The sequence below is a fragment of the Chaetodon trifascialis genome, chromosome 4 (assembly GCF_039877785.1).
Source record: "Chaetodon trifascialis isolate fChaTrf1 chromosome 4, fChaTrf1.hap1, whole genome shotgun sequence".
Taxonomy (NCBI): domain Eukaryota; kingdom Metazoa; phylum Chordata; class Actinopteri; order Chaetodontiformes; family Chaetodontidae; genus Chaetodon; species Chaetodon trifascialis.
The window spans coordinates 19,501,717-19,516,734 of record NC_092059.1 but is presented as its reverse complement, the minus strand read 5'-3'; positions in this window follow the sequence as shown (position 1 = coordinate 19,516,734).

Below are 15,018 nucleotides of genomic sequence, written 5' to 3'. Positions count from 1 at the left end.
AAACTTTATTGGTTACATGGTTTGATAATGACAATTGAAAAAATCAAAAAACGATTAGTTTCGACCTTGACAAGTCTCAATCAGATTTTCAAGTGAAGAGATGATACCTGGCCTGACCCATTTATGCATTCATTCAATGGTGTCATTCTGGGATTACTTCCATGAGATTTCACTCAGAATACTCCAAGAAAAACAAACCAAATATGACATAATATGCAAAAAAGTGTTATTTCTTCATTTAGGCCTGTTGCATCAAGTCTCTCTCTGGAGAAAAGGTCCCCACCCATAACAGAAGGTCTGACTCACTCACTCTTAGTACCCAGTCACTTCTGTTGAGACTCTTTAAATGATAATCTACATTTCACTTTTTTCTCTTGCGTTCAGAAAATTTACCCTGCAGGCTTCTTTTTGTGCATCCTGTGTTAAAAACAATTACACAGACAAAGGTTAGGACATATTTCTGACTGTATGTCCTAACAGTTGTGAAATGAAGAAATAAAGTGTTTCAGTGACACTGGAGCAATGAATACACAGGAAGCACCTGAGGGCCTCTTCAGCCACATACCCTGTTGTCTCAATTACTCAATCAGGATACAATGAATGTCCATGGAAAAGGGTCAGTGTAACCAATAAAGGCCTGTTATCAAAACTCTAAATACTCCTTTTCCCTACACATGAGAAATTTCCTCCTTTGCACCTCTGAAGAATTCAAATTTGTGACACTGCTCCATGAAATGTGATTAAGTCAGAGGATAAAACTAATGAACTTGAACATAAACACACATTAGCTTTTCAGTATGTTAACTTCAACCTGTATGCACTTAGATAGCATCACTGCTAATTCTTTATATGGTTTTTACATGGTTTTTATATGGTTTCTAGGGGTGGGGCCACAGGGGCACTGGCCCCATCTGTAATCTAATTGGCCCCCTGAGGTGCCCTTGTCCTGTCACTCGTTTTGCTAGACAATGACAGATTACAGGTGAATACAATTCCATGCCAACCGTTGGTGGCAGTAGTGCGCCAAATAGGCAGGTCCACCGTCAATAAAGGTGACAGAAGAAGACTATCATTTGAATGAACACAACAACAATCATCTATGACAACGATCCCACAGGCGGGCTGGAGATGACACGGAAAACCGCTCGATGGCAGCCAACGTTTTGTAGAGATTGTTGGTAAGTCACAAATCCCCACTGCTGTCATTAATGTTTGAAAGAACATTAATTGCTGCTGTCACTCAACTCAAGGCTGACAAACATTAAGTTAAGAAGTAGCAGTAAGCTATTAGTTAGCATTAGCTTTTGCTAATGTAATGCTAATAAATGTATGTTAACTCTTTGTAATTTGCATTGTCGTGTTAACATTACCCATAATGTTTGGTATGAATTCAGAGTATGAAAAGAAAGGGTCAGTCTCAGATGGGTATTCAGCGGTTTTTGGCTAAAAGAACCTGTTTACCAGCCACTGAAAATGAGCAGGGAGAGAGCAAGGACAAAGAGGGAGAGAGGGAAAGAGCGACAGAGGACCACCAGAGGCTGGTCACGGTCAAGAGCAGGGCAGCTCCAATCCCTTTTAGGTCAGACATCATTTAGGCACAGCAACAGCAGTGACTCTGATATGTCAGGTATTGATAGGAAATGGCACAGAAGTGAGCAGTGCCTCATGTGAGCTGAGCTTTTCAGCCCTAAGTTTGATTAAAAATAAACTTAGCACAACAATGGCAGATGGTCGTTTGAATCACCTTGGGGTCCTGAGCATTGAGTCCTGACAGGCAAAGTCTTTAGATATGACTGAATTTGTGAGACTTTTCAGTTCCTGTCACAAAAACCACAGAATTATGCTTTTTTGAGATGAGCCAAATGTATATTAGTTTCTTGTATAGTCAGTTTAGAGCAGTATTGTCTGGATCTTGTCCCTCCGGGGACAGGAAACACTTAGCAAAGTTTACAAAAATTAATGCAAGGTTTTCAACACTAAAACATTAGCCAATGCCTAACATGGTTAATAAGCAGTAAGAAAAGAAATTAGAGGTCTGAATACCCTGTGCAGTCCACTCAGCAGGAAACTACCGGGGAACTTGTAATGCACCTTGAGCGAGACAGAGAGAATGAAAGAGGGGAAAAGAAAAGGCCACTTCATTCCAAAAATAAAGTAAAAACAATAACATGACTTTGGATTCGTTTTTAGAATACACTTTGCCTTCACAAGGTCAGAGATGGTGAGCAAATCTCTAAACCTAGCCCTAACCCTGATGTGGTCCATACTTAAAATGTTAAAACTAAGCAAAACTTGTGCTATTATTAATTTATTCAGAGCTGAAGCTTTTTGGATGTTTGTTACAGCTTAGGTATTACTGTTATAACGTATGACAGAAGGAGATAACCTTATTAGAGATGAAGAAAAGAGGAGGGATGATTAGACAAAGATTGTGTGGTGCATTCATCATCACAAAACATTCAAACAGAAAGAAATTATACAGTGAATAAGTAGGCAAAATACTCACACATAAATGTGCACATCAGTCTCTGTAACTGCAGTAATATTCTGTCACCTTGTGGCTGCAAGAAGCTAACACATCATAAAGACGTCGGCGTCCATGTGAACATACCTGTGTTACCTGCACTGTGGTACTTTAGTCATATGACAAATATAAAGACAGGAACTCACACATCTGAGTCCTTACTGTTTGAAACTGGGACTAAAATCTGATGTTTTGTCTTTTATTTAGCTGTGTAAGAGGGATATAACCACATGTTGGCCAGAACGAGTCACATAGTCTCAGCATGATTACTGTGTCCTGTGAGCTGTCCAGCATTGGTTCAGCTGGTGCTGTTTTGAACTGCAGAAATGGCTTAGTTGCCACTAGAGGTCACTACAACTGAAGTTTAACCTGAGCCGCATGCACATGTGGTGGAACTGAGATTAAAGTGGTTAAAGTATGTACAGTGATTTTCTGCTCAGATCAGATTAATATTTATATTCCACCACATGAAGTGTTTTAAAGGCAGATTTTAGGACAAATGTTGTGTAATTGTAAGGCAAGGCAAATTTAATTCCATCCATCCATTATCTATACCGCCTATCCCTTTCGGGGTTGCGGGGGGCTGGAGCCTATCCCAGCTACAATGGGCGAGAGGCGGGGTACACCCTGAACCGGTCGCCAGCCGATTGCAGGGCCACATGCAAGGACAAACAAACATTCACATTCACACCTACGGACAATTTAGAGTCATCAATTAACCTAACGAGCATGTTTTTGGTCTGTGGGAGGAAGCCGGAGTACCCGGAGAGAACCCACGCATGCACGGGAACGAACCAGCAACCTTCTAGCTGTGAGGCACGCGCACTACCTGCTGCGCCACCGTGCAGCCCGCAAATTTATTTGTATAGCACAATTCATACACTAGGCAATTCAAAGTGCTTTACAGAAGCATAAAAATACATTAAAATCACACATTTCAAAGAAAGAAAGAAAGAAAGAGAGTAGAAGAGAATAGAAAAATAAAAATAAAATACAATTAAAGGAAAATTAAAAACAGAAGCCAGTAAAAGGCAATAATTTAGCATTTAGAATGATTAAAACCATTAAGCAAATACATTTACTTTAAGTAAAAGCTGTATTGTATGTGCACAGTCTCTGATTATCTGAGACTCCACTACATCTCAGAGACAAATATTGCACTTTTCACTTAATCTTTAGGTAATGGTTACTTTTCAAATTACAATTTTCCAAACCCTTGCCGTGTAGTGAAAACCATGTACTTAAAGGAACTGAATAATTAAATGAGTTTAGAAAATTCTCTGACCTCTTAAACGAAATAAATTATTTAAAAACCCTCTTTGATGAGCAAGAAAATCATTGAAACAAAGCTGAAAACACACCGTTTTTCTCAACTCTTTTTCAAGGTACATGGTTCTCACAGGAAAGCAATGCTACAAACATATGATGATCTTATAGCGTATGATGTATTGCTGTAGATTAATCAACAGTAGTTAAAATTAACACAACCTTAAAAACTTACAGCATACACATTAATGCAGCGGTAACATTAAACATCATATATAATAGTAAAATACTGACGGGGAGCATTTTACTGCACATGAGTGCTTTTGGTTTTCATACTTACCTATTTTGCTGATAGTACTCATATATTTTTAAGATTTTGAATGCAGGACTTTTATGCTTTTAAGTAATTTCACAGTGTGGTATTATTACTTTTACTTAAGTAAAGGATCTGAATACTTCTTCCATCACTAAAAGTGCAGGATTATAAATCCGTGATCAGTGTCATACTGATGTATTTGCATTTTGCAGCCACATGGGGACAGGAGAGCAACATTTGTGGAGCTCAGGAAGTCGGTTACTTTAGTGATGTCTGTATCCTTAAAGGCCCTCTGTACTGGGTCTCTTGTATTTGCCATAGAAGGACATAATGGTACTTTCAGCTGCTGACTAAAATGCCATGCGTCTTTCCCCACAGAGAGGGGGATATGTTTATGGTTCTGGATGTGGTTCGGGAGCTCTGAGCTGTGCTGAGAGGTCTTCTGTGAGGTGATAATGACTTCAGGGATCCCAACTGGAAAGCTATCAAACACAAACGTTTCAAATTAAATTGCAGGCAAAATTACATCCCAGTCACAATCAAAAAGATCAAAATCCAAGCATCCAGATTGATACTCTGTCCAGTCAAGTGACTCAGATTCCCCCAGAAGCCCCCTGGCAGCAGACCTGTTACCTGCTTCCTGGTGTGCAAACCAGTAGCTTAACATGGGGGCTTGAGATAAGACAGCCTGCAGCAGAAATTCTGCACATGTGAAAGTTCTTTGCGGCTCAGCTGATCTCTCAGCTGTGACGAATTAGCATCACCAAGTGATTTAAAAAGTGAGCGGTGAGCAGCCTTTCTAAAAAAACAACAACAAAAAAAAAATACTACAGGTAAGCAATGACCATATTTATTATGGTTTATAAGACAAACTTTGAGAAAAACACTGAATCTTCATCATGGTAACTTACTGAGTCCATTGTGAGGGAGACTTTCTGAGCTGATTGAGTCTATGAAATCCTCACAACACTTTGCTGCTGAGGTGGTGTAAACAAATTAAGTATCTGTGAAATGTAGTAATCTTGTTCTTAAGATGCAGCTTTTGTTCCTTAGTGGAGAAAAATAAGGTTATTAACTTAAATATTCTGTTTGAAGACCATTTGAGCTGTTGAGTGTTCCTGGCACAAACCATTTTGTTCAAAGGCATGAACTTTGCCATGAGGTCCCAAAGAGATTTATACTGCAGAGGCTTTGAAATGCTAATACATGAAAAACAAACAAACAAAAAAAACACTTCCACAGAAAGCTTCCTCACCTCCCAGGAAATATCTGGTACAACAACTTCTTCAAAACCAAGCCTGACTGATTTATCTCTGAGCTCAATGCTGTTGTCATCTGGAAGTAATTGCATCACCTCTGTGGAAAAAGGAGGAGAAAACAACTGAGGAGGTGAAGAAGAGGAGTAATATGGAAACACTGATCCACAGCTCTGCCCCGGTGACTGAGAGGTTACAGTAAGAACTGTAGTGCTTGTCTTTAAAGGAGCACAGCAGTGGCTTTGTGTGTCTTAGCCTATTTACAACAACTCATGTCACAATTAGGCATTTTGCAAATGTATTCAGGTGTCCATTCATTTCTAAATAATATCAAAACCATTGCAGTCAATGTATTTCTGTCTATCTGATGAGGGTAAATCCAATACTCGCTTTCCTCTTGGCTCTGTTGTTGCTCTGCACTTGATCGCGAGGACAATATCTGGCCCTAAAGTAGCTAAACTCTCAGACAGAGAGGAGGACAGCAACAATATGATTGGCAGACTAAACTGGCCAGTTTAAGAAGAAGAGGTCCCAGCCCCAAAACAATGAGCTGGAAGAAGTGAACACACTGTAGAGCTGAGGCAAGCCGCAGGGTTGAGTGATAATTCTCTGTTCATTTTCAGTAAGTGACACTTCTCACATTGCACACCGACATTTGACAAGTTGGTGGTATACAATTATTGATTGCAGTGCAGCTTTGAGGGCTACATATTGTAAACATGCTGGTATGGCTCTTTAAGACAGATCAAGATGGTATAAGCTAGGTAACTGCAGGGTTTTCTCTCCTGAAAATGTGATGTGCTCGTCACCGGTTAGCTGTGGTTGTCCACCGCGGTAAGAAAACATCCACTACTGCTGGATAAAATGCAAAATTAAGTCACATGTATAATTTACCTAAATCCTCTCCAACCTCCCAAAACACGATGGTTAGAATGAGTGACTTTGTGTAAACCAAAGCAGATGTGCTGAAATCACTCTGTGGGCTAAAAATGAATAAACGTCCACATGTTCCTCATCCACTGGCGCTCCGTGCAACCTTTCTCTTGCTCATGACACACCACTGTGACTATGCCACATGTGTTATTTTGACATTATTACATTCTTTGGTGAATTTTTCACAATACAGTCTTAGCAGCCATCCATCCACCGTGAACTGACCTGAGACATCTGTGTGTTTATGTACTGACGTCACCGTTCACGCTCTGGCTGTTGCCATCAACCCCGTTAATGGGAATCAGGAGAAAGATTTAGCAGTTTGACATTGTAAATCCTCCATTGATCGCCTGGCATTAATTCACGCAGCAATCATGAAGGGCTTTAGCTACTGATGTTTATCCACATTGGCTTTGAAGGCCTTAACATCTGGGGTAAAGGTCAGATTGTGGCAAGTTCACCACAAAACTCCACAAAGAAAATGAGGAAAATCTGCCGTTGCTGTTTGGAGCCGCATGTGCACGCTGCATTGACTGTGTTCCCTCTTTGAGTAAGAGTAAAAAAAAAAAAAAAACTTGGCTTGGTTGCCAGGCATTGCAGCCCTGCAAGTTGGATAGATTTGGGTTCTCTGGGAATGCAAAGCCTCTTTCTCTCTCTCTCTCGCTCTCTCTCTCTCTCTCTCTCTCTCTCTCTCTCTCTCTCTCTCTCTCTCTCTCTCTCTCCCTGTAATCTGTAATCTTGGCTGAGCTGCACTTCAGTTGTAGGGAAATCGATGTCATCAGCATTCACGAGAAGAAGGAGAGACAAGAAGCCAAAGGAAAAGAAGGAAAAACAGAGTAACGGATGAAAACTATGGATTTAGAAAAGCTGCAGTGAGAGGAACAGGAAAAAACAGATGAGGTGAAAAGAGTGTGTCGTAGCAGGTGGAACAGAGCAGAGCAAACAGAGTGAGGGAGTGTGCAAAGCTGAGAGTGGGAGAGGGGAAAAGGCATGTAGACAGAAGCTGTGCTGACCCCCGGGAGCCTGTCTTGGGGCCCTTTGTGGCCCCTGAGAGGATTTGGGAAGACATGCATATTGATCTCTGACACAGGGTTGTAAATATATGAGCTGTCTGATGCCTGTTGTATGATTTATATCCCCGGACACCTGAATATGATATATGTCAGAGCAAGAATTTTCCAGTGATGAGACTCCATGAACAGTCAGGAGGTTTTCATACAACAAACCAGGAGACGGAGGTTAAGAAAAGATGAGTAAGAACTCTAACATTTGGTCCATTTTGGTGTTTGATCTGTTTTGAGTTACCCAGCTTTGCCCCACGCTTTATTCAACAAGGGTTTCCTCTATAATGGCTTCATCAGGCTGGTGCAGTCTTCATCCTGGGTCAGTCATGGTTTGTGTCACTTTGCCAGATGCCTAAAGTTGTTTTTCACCATCCTGGAGAAGATGATCTACCATGTGAAGTTAGTATTTTCAACACTGCTCTCTAACATATTTTATAAGCTGCATAGAGACTGAAACTATGGTCCTGTGGTTGTTCTGTCAAGTGACTTTAACAAAATAATAGAAAATAAAATAGATTTATCTTGAGGCCTCTGAAAACATGACTTTGAATCGTTCTCTATAAAATGAAATATTCATGACAAAATAAGCAACAGTCAATGCTAATGAAACGTGTTGATGTGATTTGATCAGCATTGATTGACAGCAACCAAACAACCCATCCTATGTTGTCGTATTCTGATTGAAGCGTCACTAAATCCTCGTTGGTGGATGGAACTACACCATGTCACCCTTTTTCAAAAATACAAATCTACAAATCTGATGTGAAATAACCAAAACTTTTCTGACTTTTTTAGAAAAGTGTGTGTCGATGAGGGGCTCCAGCACTTGTACTGTAATAGGAAGCTGACTGAAAAAATGTTTTTGGGGGGAGGGAGGGAAAAGAACCATTAGCCTACATACTCATAGGGCACAAACTGATACTCAACCAGAACCATTAACCCGATCATTTGCATGGCAAAACCCATTTATCTGTTTGTTTGTGGGAGAGAACGTGAGATGCACATGAGTCTTTGAAAGGGACCCGGGGCAGCCTTTTTTGTAAGCGGGTCAGATGAATGAAATGCCTCCAGATCAGTCAGTTAAGTATGTCACAAAGCATGCTTGTCTCTGGCTAACAGGGTGAAAGAGGCTCAGCCGAATGGCCCCCTTTCACTCTGACACTCAATTAAGGCCTAATTGGTTTGAGGTCCACAACAGGCATGTGACAAGGCAAACACCCCAGGCTTCTGTGCACTTGTTCCCTGTTTTCTGACTCCCCTCTCTGGAAATTTTCCTTTCATCTGTGAACAATCAAAGTAGGTTTTAAGCCAAGGGGTTGATAGCCTGTTTTCTCTTTGAACATGCACAGCAGTTTTAGACAATTACATTGGTATTTTTACAGTTCAGCTGGCTCAGAGATGAAGTAGGTAATGAGGATAAGACACAGGACAGAGTGGTGTACAGTTAAGTGCAGATATGGATCCGTATGACTGTGGCTATGGATCCATTTGTCTTTGCAATGTGTACTTGTGTGTGCACAAATAAGGGAGCATATACACGCGGGCATGAATGTGTATTATGTGAGGCATGTCCACGAGCAGCGTCAGCAGTACAGAAGAGCATCTCTTTATGGTGTGTTGGACTCCTTTAATGTATTACTGGAAACCTCCACCACTGCTCTCCAGAGACCCATACAGCCATGCAACAGCAATAACACCCTAAACTTGGATGTGTTCATGTCAGACTTATTTCTTTTAACCTATTGAAACTGCTTTCTGTCTTGAGACATTGAAGACATTTATTGAATCAGTACAAACTTTTCAACACACGCAATCAGTCCCTATTTATCAGTGATAGGAAAATCAAAATGATGATATGCAGTCTCAATTCTCGATTTTGTCACTCACAATAGAGTAAACTAGTGTCTGTGATCGCAATGAGGGAACAAGAGTGTGATTTCAGACGCAGCCCATCGCTTAAAGGTCCTGCACACCCACACAGGTGTTCTCACTTATTCTGCCTGATTAGCCCTCTGTTCAGCTTGAACTTTGGTGGAGCTGCTTCACTCAAACAGGTGCAACAAAACTAATGTGAGTCAGAGAGATGTCCATCATGCATATGTCTTTACATGCTCACACATTGCTCTGAAGAGGTCCAGGCATGATAAGTAAAAACATGTGTATGGGTGGGCATTAGATTTGTAGGGCCTGTAAGCACCTCTCTTGCACAGCTGGGTGCAGTGATTGCAATGAGCAGCGGAAGATACCGCTTGTAGTCTGAATGAAAACCAAAGAGACTGTTATTTCCTGTTCAGATGAAGGCATAAAATTTAGACAAAAATAGTCCAAGTTTAGTCAAAACATTGTGAAAAAATCTGCATCAAAAACACATCACCACAACACTAAGAGCTCTTATTTTTCTACATGCGTTTGGTTATTTCCATGCTTTCATTCATTGCTATCCAAGCAGCTAATTCTGTTTGCTGGCTCCCTCCCTAAGACATACAGCCTATACCAAGACATACAAATCATCACACACACTGTAGATTTTTTATTATCTCAGTATATTTTAGAGATGATACCACCAGGACATATCACTCATGGATTTAAGTTTAATTTAAGTAAGTTTCCACAAAAATTAATCAGCAAAAGTATAATTTCCTTTTCATAAGAGAGAGTGAAAATGTTCCTGTTAATTTCTGTGTCACATCTTTCTGTGTCTCTAACCAATCAGTGGTTTAGTCTGATGAGGCCTGGTATTAATTTCTCAGACTGAAAAAGATTAATAAAGGCATATTTTCAGACATTAATATTGAATTAAATCAAACAAATACTGGCTCAGAAAAGTCTAATTATACACGCCTTCTCGCTGCTTAACTATTTTCCATAAGCCTACTGTATTCTTGAAGAGGTCTGTTTGATCCAACAAGGATTTCAAAGTAATATCGATGGTTCAAGTGGAATGAAAATGCTTGTAGGAGCCTTGACTCTGATCAGGAATTACATCTTTAATACTCTGTTCAGTCTTCAAACAGACTGAGGGGAATATAACCTCAGGCTGAGCTGTCAGTTCCATATCTCTGTTTCTTCCTACGTCTGTAATTATAATTGGCTGTATCTTGTCTCTCTCTCAGTTTCCTGCCGAGACATTTGACACAAGTGGCATCTGCCTGCAAATATGTTTCCAGACAGTGAGCAGTGAACGCAAAATGGCTTCAGTGACAACAACCTGCAGATTCGCTGCTGCTGAGGAATCCTGCTGAGAAACAAACACACACACACACACATGCGCACACATGTACACCCAGCCACGCTAACACAAAACAGATGGCTTGGTCCCCAACCATGTGATGAGTTGCTTTACCGCAAAATCTTCGGGTAGGCATTGGAAACTCCAACAACAGTTCCCAAAAAGCCTGGCCTTTGTTGACCTTGACCCACGGTGGGTTACGTCACTTGGTGGGAACACCACGGCCTAGTTCTGCCCCTTTGTTTGTTTCCCTCTGCGTCCCATAGAGCCCAGGGACCTCTGGAGTAAAAACACTCAACAGTAGCAGCCGGCTCGTGGGACAGTCATGCACATTCCACCGTCTGGGAACGTCCTAACAAACTGTCACGGGATCCAAGTAGTCATTAATGTGAGGGCGGGGTGGAGGCGATGGCACACATATGAAGTGTTCACATTGTTAATCTGCTCCACACTTAGCAAAAAAGGCTTAATTGGCTAGAAATAACTTGGCTATAACCAGTGTTTTTATGATACAATGTGTGAAATAATATGTAAAAAAAAAAAAAAAAAGCTCCCCCCAGTGTTATGGAGCTTTACAGTGAGTTTCAGATCACTGTTCGACTGTCTGGCTTACATCTTCACTGTTTTGGTTCTCTCATAGCATTGTTTGCTTCCACAGCAGGAAGCTGTTTCCAGTGAAAAACACCCACTGTACTCTTCCTGCTCGGCACCAAACAGCCGATAGACACAGTTAAAGACTAGCTGGTGAACATAGTGGAGCATTTAGCCGCGGAACAGCCAGATATTTCCCTCAGGAGTTGGTGGAGACCAAAAACAGAGCTAAAAGAGAAAGAAGTTTGGACTTACATTTAACAGGTGGACATAAATATGACTCCAAATGACATAAGCACATCTAAATTGTTACTATAAGTGCCATTGGGAAAAATTAAGTTTACAGAATTCATTTATATCCACAGCAATTAAGGAATATTGTCACAGACTGTGAAGAAACTGAAATCTGGGGATCTTGAATCGATGTTCACTGAATCAACGTCAAATTATATTTCATCTGCGTCCATGAAGTTCAACTTAGTGAGCTCATACTCTTCTCTCTTTTGACCAGACCTCTGTATCCACTCAACACTGAACCATGAAATGGTTTGCACTCCAGATTTGCATTCCAAACTCCAACCTTCTGTCATTATTCTTAGATAAATCAGTATCTGTTGACTCTCACTCATGGGTATTTTTCATAGATTCATCCCTGAAAATATTTGTCCCTACGGTCGTGATGTTCGGTCAAGAGACAACATTTGGGGATAGAGAGGTCCTGATCTGTGGTTTCCTCTCACACCACACTGAGGCTGAGGGGAAGAGGGCCTGTGGTGTTTTCCCATTCTGGTTTGGAAGAACCAAACTATTTTGAATGGTTGCTGTCATGACATGGAGGGGTACTTGAGGAGATTAGTGGTACTGTGTGGCTGCAGTCTGTGGCTCATTACAACCATTATCCTTAACCTGATTGGACGGCTGACAGATGAGGGAAGGTCTGAAGAATGTTTTCATTGGATCAACACTAGGATTCAAAGCCTGCATGTGTGTATGTGTGTGAATTGTTTTTGAAATAAATTACTTTTTTTAGTTCTTTTTACACAGACACTTCGGGAACATTTACTTATATACAGACACAGCCTGATCTTCATGTACTCTAAGTAACCAACGTTTTTCTGTATAATAGTTGATGTTTTGGGAAATACTTCACATTTATTTGCTTTCTTGCTGAGAGATCCATACCGCTCTCATACTGTTGCTAGAACAAGGAGACAGTTATCTTAGCTCAGCATTAAGACCAGACGCACAGGGAAGCAACTAGCGTGGCTCAGTCAAAAGTTAAAAAAGAAATCCACCGACCCAGGCCTCTTAATTTTCTAAATTAATCTGTTATATCTCAGTAGGTTGGTAAATGCACAAACAGAAAGCTAAAAACAGCGGGTGTAGTGACTTCTGTGATACAGGCTAACTGTTTTCACCTGCTTCCAGTCTTTATGCTAAGCTAAGCTCACCTGCTCGAGCTTGATAGTTACTGTATATGCAACTGTGGTATCAATCTTCTGATATAACTCAGCCAGAAAGCAAACAAGCACATTTCCCAAAATGTCAAATGATTCCTTTGCACATGTTTTATCCATCGCCCCCCATTGTTTGTGTCTCTAGTGGGTCCTCTACTCTGTCTTGTAAGCAGGAAACCTCCCTCCTTCCCACTGTTCCACTGTGCTTTTACAGCCTACCCACGTTGTTTGTGTGCACTCCATACACTGGCCACCCACTGTGGGGGAAAAAAAACATACACATATGGAAATAAAAATACCACATCAGGCTTCTGAATAGAGCACAGGTGGAGGCAGTGGCATTTGCATAATCAGCTGATGAACTGCCTGTTAAAATGTGCTGCGCTACAGTCCGTTTAACATCAGCGGGTCTGATGGCTTCTTGTGGTTGTTGGTTGTTAAATGAAAGACACAGGCGTCAACAGCAGCCACAAACACTTAGGCTGCTTCAATTAGCAGAGCTGTGCATTACCACACAAAACCACTGTCTCCTGGACAGTGAAAATCAATGTCTGACACTGACATTAAAACACAGCAGTCCATCATCTGAACAGAGCTGCACGTTGTCAGCACAACTTTGGTTTCTCTAGAGGCTGATGGAAACTTTAGACTACACTACTTGTAAGGTGGTAATGTACCAATCGTCTAACATTTATTGATTTTTATTTTATGTATCAATATCAGCAGCAAATTTAAAAGCTGTCATCCAGTTTGTGATTGTCTTTAAATGTTCTGTTGTTGCTTTCATGCTAATCCCTCAGCTCACCAAGTATAAATACTACTTTTAGTTCTAATAATAGAGACAGTTGAAATGTGTTGAACTGAATTTGTATGTTCAGTTCTTAATAATAAATAATGTGATCCCAGAAATAATCGAGTAAACATAGAAATACGTGCTTACAATACTTAATGAAAGTAGTTAAATTTTAGCGTATTATAATGAAAGCTGAACAGTCTTTGGTGATTCGACACCATTGTGAAACTGTTTTATGGTCTGACAAACTCATGAAACTGTCAGAAAGCCAGAGAGAGTCTAAGTGGCAGTGAGGATCAGAAGATCATTTTATGTGGGATTGTTGAGAAGCCCATGGCATCACACTCTGGACTGACTCTGATGAACTGTAGAGGTGGAGGGGTGAAGGTTTGTTGCACCATTGGAGCAGTGAAATGACAGATGACAGCAGTAAGATTATTGGTTTACAGAGGTCAGGGTGAAATCAGATTGTTGAAAGTGGAGGAAACAAGAGCATGAAATGTGCAGTTTCTGACTGAGCATCATTAGTTAGACCACCACACTGTGTATTCTTCACTAATCCACATTTTAGCCTCGACAGCTGGGTGTCCTGTCCGGGCTTTCACCCACCCAGAGGGCAACATCACACCCATCCTGTCACCACCAACACATCCTTCTCACCCGCACACTCCCCCATTCTCACCTCAATCTGTTAAACCAAGAAGCTTATGTTCAAATGTGTAAAAAAAATCCACACACAACTGCATCACATCCCCGCCATCATCCCCTCCCTCATAATCCCCTCACCCTGTTTTCACACAGCCTAGGGACGATATAGAAGCAGCAGACAGACAAAGGGGCCCAGAGGTTGTTCTTGGATTACACGAGGCTGATACTATCTGCCTCTGTTAGAGCAGATAAACTGTAATACTGCTGAGCTGTAACCAGAGGGGTGGGGGCCATGAATAACACTGGATTTATGCATGAACACACACTGAATACACACATTTGACGATGTCTGCTGATTTGAGAAGCTCATGGCCTTAAGGTGTGAGCATGTCAGGAGGTGTGATGTCCTTACTGCAAGTGCAGTAATATATTGCAGATATATTCATCATAAGCATTATGTGTTTTTGTACAGAAATACAGAAATGGGCAAATCTAGATATTTGCAGGAGTACGAGCTGCTTGGTTGAGTGGCACTGATCCTCCCTGAAGACTGTTTCACATAAAACATCCAAAAGTAATCAGAACAAATGTTTAGGTGTTTAATTATGCTGAGAACTCAAGCAGTTAATTATCATCATCTTGGCTGCAGAGTAAGCCATATTTTCCATTTCATCTTTGAAACCAAATTTTACGCTTATCACTGATACTGCTGTCCATTAAATTATGTAAAAAATGCTTAATCACAAAGCTGAAAAAGAAAATTTAGCTCACGAAAATGAAAAGTTATAGTTCAACATTCTGGGAAATAAATGTAGCTACAGGCAGCAGATGGTTTGCTTAGCTTAGCAAAAATACAGGAAACAGGAGAAACTTTGTCATGATTTGCATTCTCATAATTTATTAGTATTTCTTTTTCACACATCTACATCCAGCAACGGAAA